Source organism: Polyodon spathula, unplaced genomic scaffold (assembly GCF_017654505.1).
Source record: "Polyodon spathula isolate WHYD16114869_AA unplaced genomic scaffold, ASM1765450v1 scaffolds_732, whole genome shotgun sequence".
In the NCBI taxonomy this organism is placed as follows: domain Eukaryota; kingdom Metazoa; phylum Chordata; class Actinopteri; order Acipenseriformes; family Polyodontidae; genus Polyodon; species Polyodon spathula.
This window is the reverse complement of record NW_024472221.1, coordinates 214551-224637: the sequence shown is the minus strand read 5'-3', so window position 1 is coordinate 224637 and position 10087 is coordinate 214551.

Sequence of the window (10087 nt, the reverse complement as noted above, 5' to 3'; positions counted from 1 at the left end):
GCTCAGCTTTTGAAAACCACAACAGCCTATTCAATTTATACAGCAGTTTTCAATCCAGGCATCAAGCTCTGTACAGTACAGCATGCAGGTTCAGTGTCAATGACAACAGAGCAGATTGCAAATCAACTGCAAAACAAATGGGTATCTCGATATTGCTTCGATCAATAGACCCCTGTACTGCAGCTGCTGAGCGATGAGGGGGGCTAACTCCAGCCCAATATTCCTAACCTATCGGGGACCCAAAATATAATTTATCCGTACATTAACAAATGAAATACTAATTAAGTCTTAATCTCTTATTCCACCATCAATCAATCTGACTGTAATTCACAAACAATGGATATTGTGCTGCGCGCCGGGGCTGCTCAAGACATGCACTCCGAGCTGCTGGTCAAGTGCCTCTGTGAGCCTGCAAGCTGCCTGCGGACAGGAAGAGTGAACAATACTGACTGCACAGAGCAGTCGACTGGGCACCACAGCTATTGAGTGGGGCATAAATCAGTCTGCATTCAAATCTGCAGTTGAAGATATGAGGAAAATGTCAAATAAACCACATGGTCCACAATGCCAATGCAATGGTAGTGCCATTATACTGCCATATGAGGACTGCTGTGCAATGCTTGTTTCAGATCCCTGGTGTTGCTATTTCTGGTCATGCCGTGGTCTGCTAGGGTTTCTTCAGGCAATAGTATGCTTTTTAATAACATGTAAATGGCAAGAAAGTGCACTCATTTTCTCATTAAAGACTTTTTAAATTTAGGAATTTGTCCCCTAGCTTTTCATCTATTTTTTGTTACAGATTCATCTTGATACATCACATTTAGCGCTCATGTTATGCAGAAGCCCTTACTGTAAGTGTTCATTTGACTGGGTTTTTGTTCATCAGGCAGTATGTTATTCGTGTCCTTCTCCATGCCTTGGCAGTTTGCAAGTCTTGCTGCCTTTATTATTATTATTATTATTATTATTATTATTATTATTATTATTATTATTATTATTATTTATTTCTTAGCAGACGCCCTTACCCAGGGCGACTTACAGTGGTATACAAAATATGAAGAATTTCAGTCCTAATAAGATCAAATACAAAACAGAGTATTAGCTAGCTGTCTATTATACTAACTAGATGGACAAAAGCTGTGTGTAAACCAATCAAATCGCAAATCAACCTCTATTCAATTTAACCACACTCACCTGGTACTAATCACAAACAGCAGATCACCTAATTAAAACAAAACCACCTTTATAATGTTACTTAAATACAGCCAATGTTAATGTACTCGAAGCATTTCTGTGTTACTTATTAAACGGGGAGCACTGCTGTAGTCTTTAATGAACTCCTATTTTTTGAAAGAGGTCAAACACCTGTTCATTTTACAAAACTGGAACGGAACAGTTGTGTCATATAAAAACCCTCTTAAGCACTCTGAATGGGTTGTTTTTCATTTTGTAACACTAACGTGATTTTTTTCCACCTTTCAAAAAACAGGAGTTCATTAAAGAATGGAGGAACCGCTTTGAAAATACTTCCCGTAGCATTTAATTCACACAATTTCTGAAAGGCAATTTTACTTGGGGGTTGTAGTGTTATTTTCAGGTACCGGTTATAATGTGGTACGCAGAACACTGAGCCTGCTCGCACATGCCTAAATAACTTCCACTAAGAAAGCAGGGAAGCGCCGGTTCGAATTGGGCACGTTATGCTGTTTTCTGCCTTTTACATTGTTTTTAATGTCATTTAGCATATTTTTTCCACCATTAAGAAAACAGTATGCAAATATATATGATATGCATTAATTGCATCTGTACCAAAATCTCACAGTGTGCCACTTTCTGACGCCACATCGTCAGGTTTTGGTACGCTACCACATTCTGACGGTGTACCACTTTCTGGCCCCACACTGGTGCACACTTCATAAACGCTGAAGGCTTAGTAAAAAAATTCTGCTTGATTCACACAGTCAATACATGCGCATTAGGGATTCAGAGTGGTCTTTCCATGCGGGTGGTCTTTCATGCAGGTATTAAGTGGATATTTAACTAAGCCATCATTTGTGTTTGAACGAAGGGTAATAGACCAGAGAAAGATGATACACTGGGTGAAGTGAAACTGAGAGATCAGTGTGGCGCTGTGTTTGACTGGTTCAGATAAAGGAACATGCATGGCTGGAAACTGAGCCCTGGAAAAACACCAACAATCAATTGAAACACACACACACACACACACAGAGAAACCTTCCTTCCAGAGGGCTAATGTATCCAATAACAACCTCCGGAATTACAGATAATGAAACATAGACTGACTTCTGTCAACAGGGAGTTTAATAGAAAGGGTGTACAGCTGTGGCCAAACGTTTTGCATCCCCCGATAGAATGAACAAAAAAAGTCTAATGAAACCTGCTGAATGTTATGTTAACATGTTAGTGGTGCTAGCTGTAGTCTTGCTGGGTAAGTCTTATACACTGCCTGTACAGCAGCCCAGGCTTCGGAGTCCTGTTTAGTATAATTGGAGCAGATGTTAGGCAGGCCCAGCACTGCAGTTATTGGTGCATACACACGTTACAGTGGACAGGATCACGTTTTTGATTCTGTTAAGTTTATTTCCTTATTTGCTTGTTTTGTGTTATTAGTTTATAGTAACCAATTAAATGCCTTTTTAATAAATGTAGCTCCATTTCAACTATAGGATTGACTTAAAGCTGATAACCCTGGATCTGATGTTCACTGAACAGTGTTATCTGATCTTTTTATCAACTAACCATTAACCAAAAATAACATTTATTAATGCATAAGTAAAACACTTGTTAACAGCAAATAAACTAAACAGCCCTCCATTCAAATAAACCTTTTTTGTTTTAAACTTTAATGAAGAGCATACCCCAGCCAGATTTTTGATCCCTCAGTGTCAGAAGCTGTAGTTATTACTGCATGCACACGACCTGTGCGACTCAGTAAGGGCGCGTTTTCTACAGCGTTTCATTTAGTTTGAAAAAAACGTTAAAGCAAGGTTAGACATATACCAAGATCCTGGAATTGTTGTGAAGGTTCGCACTAAAATTAGAGCAGACAACTTCTTCCATTTGAGTTTCACTGTTGCTTCATCTGTGAGTGCAGTCCACTGGAAAACGTGTTTGGATTGCACTGATTCCAAAACTGAGGGCCACAGAAACAACTTTGGGCGCACGCAGAGTGTCTTTAAAGAGTGCACCTAAACTTATTGCATGTGAGCCCACAACATTTGGCTTTGCAAAACACAAGTGGGCATTTTATCAAGGGAGAAGACCAACCAAGCATCACACAATCCACTTAAACAGATTGAATCCGTTTCATTTAGCTGCAAATTGTTTCGTAATCAACTTTATTACCAGTTTGTTACTTGTTAGGCATCTAATGATTTGACTATTATTAATGCCCACTAATGTAATGACATGACAGCAATTTCACCTCTAGTGTGATTGCGAGGGAGGGAGGGGGTAGTGGCATATACTTTCTGATGTCTTTAATCACAAAATACATTTCAGTGTTTTTCTTGATAGATGAAATGGTAGTCATATCAGCCCAGAGATGATAGTCAAAGAGATGTGATCCCTTTTATTCCACTAACTAAATTAATCACAAGCTTTCAAGACCTCAAAGGGCTCTTCTTCAGGTGAAAGTAAGAAAGAGAGATTGATGTTTTACGGAAACTGGAGAACAGCACTCACTCAGTGACAGGACACACCGAAACAATGAACTCCCCAAGGCTTTCCAAGTTAACAACAGGCTTTCAGGAAGGTTTGTTCTTGTCATGGAATGTCTATTGTCTGTTTTACTCCAAGAATGCAAACGCACAGACTAACAGCCGCTTAACCCTTTCCACGCTGCGTACGTGTTAACCCTTTGCTGAAAGGATTAAAAGAAGCCATCATTACACCCATTGTTACCAGTAAGTGCAATACAATGATCTGAAGGAAATATTGCTCTGAAACTGCACAAGTGCACATTGGATTACCAGCGTGCATTGGGTTACTGTTGCATTGGTGTGCAGAAATGTGAAAATCTTACCATTCTAGTAATGACTCGTACCACTGACATTACCTCTCCATGTAGTGCATTATCACTGAAGATCATCTGGTCAAATTACTTATGTTTTAACTCAGCACACATACATCCACTATCGCTACCATAACATACAAATATAACATACAGACCTCTTTAAAACACAGATTTATACTTCTGGATTTGAGTGTAAAAGGAAAAAGCATCAATGACATACACAATTATTTAGATTCAGAGCAGTACATTAGGGTTATGCGCTCCAGTGACCCCACAGTGAAATGATAAACCCCACACGTGCCACCCCCCCACCCCCCCCAACTAAAATAATTAGCATTTCTAAAATATTTCTAAACGTTGTTGCTAGGGCTTATAACCTCTGTATAATCACGTCTCAATATAATTGCTATAACCCACTTATTTATTAATAGCAGTAGACTTGTGCAGCACAAACTTTCGGAGCTATTTGGTCTTAAGGCCAGTTTTCTTTTCTTTTACAAAACGTTTCTACCTAGACAAGCAGCTCAAGCGTCCCCATTAGTGAAGTTTGAACAATTAAAGAACAAGAAGTGGAAAATGGCGGTCAGTAGCTGGGTATGAACTTTGCAGAACAATGCACACTGGAGAGCGGGGCTGAGTTTGTCCTGCTGTACAGGAAACTGAAGTAAACAAGATGGTTATTTTTTCACATAATGAACCTCCCAGGAGCCAGCCAAGAAGGTAAGAGGCTGTGAGAAAAAAGGCCTGCTTTTCCCAGAAACGATTATAACAATAATGTGGTTCGAGCACAACACACACTGGGAATGATTCACTCATTATTAGCGCCATGCCAATGTTTTCACTTTTACCTACTGGAAAAGGAAACATAAAACTGGGATTTGAAAAAAGAAAAAAAGAAACACACAATGTGAGAAATTCTTATGGCAACGCTTTAGGTTGGCATAAAAAAGAATGTCTTATTTATTGAAGTGCAGTTCCATGTTGATACACAGTCGATAGATATGCAGTAGAGGTGCTTCTGTGCATCCCCCATCAGAATGCTGTTGCGTTTGTGTGCTCATATCCCCTATGTATGTTCAGTGTGTTTATTAAGACTAATTGGTAGGTTCCTTCACCAAAAAATATATTTAAGACTTATAAAAAATGTTTTGCTCAAGCCAACTTCCCAGTGTTTTGGTGTGTTTCACATACCTTTGTCAAAGGAAAAGTGTGTTTGAAAACAAAGTGGAGGTGCTTACAGTCTTTTGATGCCATGGTAACCACACTCGCTTATTTCTATTTAAATCTATCAATGTGTTTGTGATGTCATTTACTACACCTCATGGTATTGAGTCTATTTATTTTCCTTTACTTTTCTATATTGTACATTTATTTATTCTAAAACTACAAACTAGGTCTTTCCTGTTATGTTCATTTTTTTGTAAAGTGTTGAACTATCGGTTCATTTACTTTCTTTTGTCTTCTGTTTGATAGGCGATCCTGTATTCTTTTACATAATGCTGCACCTGTCTCTTCTACATGTTTTATTTAGTTATATTTTTGGCAAATTATACCATAAACAAGGTTGCTAGTTTTGCTTGACGGGTTTCCTCTGACTGAATATCTATTTTCTCTGTTTACTATCTCACTTTTATCTTTACAAATACATTGACATACTTTACATGTGCTCTTACAGGTTTTAATGTTGTTAAATGTGTCGGTATGATCTGTTTATGTTTACTGTCGACGAAAACATCAGTAAAATGTGCATCCTTTCCAAAAGCCACTACCGGCACTTTTTAAAAATATGATTTCAATTTTTTCTGAATTCCGAAGTATATGTAAATGCTTCCAGACTATTGTTGAAATGTTGGGTAATAGTTTAGAATATGAAAACCCTTACTAAGTTTTGGAATAATATTGATTCACTGGCACTGTTCTGTGCCCTGTTTCATATTGCCTCTTTCCATTGGAATTGAACTTCAATAACCAAGGAATCGCATCACCATTCAATTTCTATTCATGAAAAATGAACTGTTACCATTCTTATTACAAGCTTTGAATAAAAGATAAAGCATGCAATATTCTATGGCTAATACGTTTGAAAGTTGACGTGTAGAAGTTACAAATATGAATTATTAATTCAAGTTCTAACCTAGATGAGAAATTCAAAAACAAAGAAAGTTAAAACAGAAAACATCATATTGCTTACAGAAATGTGTATTACCCGGAAAACTCCCTAGCAGAATCATAAACAGCCCACATCATTAGTAGCAATGACGAAGCAATGGAACAAATATTGTACAACGTGCTCCTGATGCAGTAGAAGATACAGTACCATGGAACTGCAGTGAATCAGCAGTCTGTATCATCAACTTATCTCCCCATTGGCGTGGCATACTACTACTGTAGCTGCCATTGTGCTGCCATTGCCCCAAGTGTACTGCCCTACAGTACAGTGGCCTTCCACTGTCATCTGGCATTTACTTTCTATGTCCTTTTGTATTTTCCATCTTTTTTTCTCATGTGTTTATGCTCAGCTGTGAAATGAAAGCTAGTTTGTTTTCACAGGAAGCTCCCTTATCAGCTCCAGCTGGCCATTCCTAGAAGTGGCTCCATCTTTGGCGATAGGCAGCGAGGCAGGCTGTCTTATCTGGCAGCCCTTCCTGGGCCCTGTGTTCGTGTGTAGACACAGTGCTGGTATCTCTGCTCCAAGGACTCAGTGTCCTCGCAAAGCCCGAACTCCAAGCAAGGGCTGTACGCAAGCTCATTCAAGAAAGCCAAGAATGCATTAGAGTCTTGAACTATCTTTGTGAGGTATATCATTGCACCAGGCAGCTTCAGTGATGATATGTTTGTATTTTGAAACACCACTGGCATCCTAATGGTGTGAGGACACAATACACATTGCAGCCGTACTGTATCAGTGTCTGATGCTATGCTGTCACATCAGGACCACAGCGATAAGTTATTCCAAATCCACTAGGTTGTCATTGCTGGTAATGCTGTGCTCTCCTCATGGCTCTGCTAGGCTTTCTTCAGGGTAATCCCTTCATGGGATTCTAAAGGGTTTTTTTAAACTTTTCTAAAGGTTTAAATGCAGAACAGGTAAAGTGTTTACACTGTAAATCCATGTTAGAACAAGACATTTGCATTGTACTCAACGAGCAATCCTCATGGTCCAATTAGGATTTCATGACATACCTGACTTATCTCGGACCATTGACACAGGAAGTCTTTCCTTAGTCACTGGTATCAACAATTTCTTCCTATCTTCCTTTCCTAACTTTACTTAGGATATCCTATGTCTGTGTCATCATTTATTGTCTGACCGTGCCTAAATTACAGCTTTGAGCTACAGTCATGTTTAGTGGCATTAACTGCTTTTAGTCACACTGGTGACCTGCTATCTTGCATTCTGAACCTGGAGATCAGGGTTTTACTGTCAATCAATACCACTATGTACCATTCCTAAAACATTACCCCATTGCTTATTCACCATCACACATTGAAATGTCCTGTGGATTGTAATAGGATTCAATGGGGACAAGCTTTGGAAACATTTAATATGTTGCTGGTATAGTTTGTATACGTCAGTCGTCAGTAAAAGCTGATGATAGAGTGAGAAGATTTACTGGAGACTGGTCCTGCTGCTTCCTCTGACTCCCGGATAAACGCTTTGGTTTCTTAACATCTCCACTTTGAGCGCAAGCTAGCAGCCCTGATAGCTGACCACCCTGCCCTCAGCAGGACAAATTAAACACAAACTTTCATTCTCTAACAACAACCGGGATGATACTGAAGCGACACCTGTTTCTTCTGGCACACAGGACACCCTAATCCTGCCAGGAGCTGCTTTATTGAGATTAGCTGCTGTCCAGCAGACCTCCATGAAGGGCAGCAGGGGCAAAGGGCTGGACTGGTGCCACTGTGAACTGGTGGCCAAGTCACTGGATGCTATTGTTTCTTTTTCCTCTCAAGTGCACTTTGGAGGCCAGCCAGCCATCATGGACCGTTCTGAAAAGAGCTTTTGAATTAAAGATCTTTAGATTAGCTCTCACTCACTTTTTGAACTCCTGCAAGTCATTAACTTGACCTGTTAGCTGTGCAACCCTGTTGCACTTGAATTAGTTGGGACCCAGTAGCACTGTTCACTTTACTAGAAGCTATTCAGAGACTGAGCTGAATCAGTTCACTTGGTCCAGTATAAAAGCATGAGCAGTTAGCTTTTAGTAATTTAGCCTTAAAATAGGCAGAAGCAGAGACTGATCAGTTCGAAATGGGCAGGATAGTGGGAGTACAATTGCCAGTGGGAGTAGATAGAGTAGATAGTTTCCTTCTAGTATATTTCCTTCAATATCCGTGACTCACAGTTAGGAATGCAGATGATACAAATACTGTAACAGGGCTGTCACTAAACCTTTAGTGACGTGTGTGTGTGTGTGTGTGTGTGTGTGTGTGTGTGTGTGTGTGTGTGTGTGTGTGTGTGTGTGTAAGACTGGGTTGGCAGGGAGGGGGTTAAATTCCTGCCAGAAAATACATGGGAATGTGGCTGGAGCTGTAACTTGAATAAATGATTAATAATCAGGCTCCACTCACAGGTGTATAAAAAGGGTGCTCACGGGTGTTAATGTTAAGAGTTAATGTTGGTGTTGGAGAAGGTGTTTGTTGCTGTGCTGTTTGTCCTGTATTGTGTGTGAGATTTTATAGACCTTTTTATTTTGGCCACTGTGCCTGTTTATTTGTTAATGTGTTTTGTTTTGTGTGTATTTGTAATTAAACTTGCGCAATTGCGCTTCACTGCAGCCTCTGTGTTCTGAGTCTCTCTGCTGATAACATCCTGGGTTGCGATGCTGCCCTATCACAGCCTTATATAGTGATCACATGACATTGTTCATCACCTTTCTATAACATTCCCCTTCTAATAAAGGGAACACAAACCCAGTACAACAAACATACTGTACTGCGTTATAAACCTCTACACCTCCCCTCTATATATCTATATCTCTTTACCTCAACAATATCGGGCACCACCGCAGAAACGAGCCTGTCCACTGCAAGGCCCGGGCCACATGCCCTGGGCTCTGGTCCTCTCATCCACTCCCACTCTCTCTCTCCGTTTCACAGCGGGGGATGTGTAAGTGGTTCTGGCTTCCTCCTGGGCGCTTCTCTATCTTATCAATCTGCTAATACAAGGCTTGCACATAGGCACCGTCCACGCGAGCAGCTGCAGAGGAATCAGAGTACGGCAGCACATGTCTGCAGAATGTGAGGACCCAGCAGGAAGCTCAAAGGCCAGCGCTTTCCATTAATGCAAAGAAGCACACTGTAAAGACAATCCTGCAAAACAGGGGGGGGGGGGTCACTGCTTTGTGTTGGATATGCACCCTGGTACCATTACCAAAAGATTCAGTGTGAATGCAGTGGCTCTAATGAGACGTGGTAGCACAAGGGCAACTATAGTGGAGTCTGCCAATGTTAAAATGGCATCACCTGCATAGATCTTCTTGTTAATAACATATTGTGACCATTTTTAGATGGTCTATTGAGCAGTTATTACAGCAGGTTTCACTGCATTAAAACACAGGAGGTAAGGAATGGCTTTATTGAGAGCAATACATACAATGAATACATGTTTGACCCTTAAGAGCTGTGTGGGGAATGATTAGCCTGAAGTGTGTGTCAAACCATAACATCAAACTCACAGAATAACAGATGAATCACTGAGCATTATATCCACAGGAGCCTAGCTTTATATAACTCAGCATCTCAATACCTACAGCTATGGTCAAACATTTTGCATCATCCTACAGAATTAACTCATTTTCATAAAGTCAAATAATGTTATGGGAATTACATACCGATTTTGTTTTCCATATATTTAATGAAAAACTTACAAATTGAAAAACGGGCCATTTCAAAATCTAACATGAAATACTGTACTACTGTCATGGCTTCTGGTCGACTCTTGCAATATCATTTTGTAGTTTTCTTGATAACATGATGTTAAATAAAAAATCTCAGTCATGTTCATATAGTTAATTGATAACTGCTCAAACAAATACCTCTTTT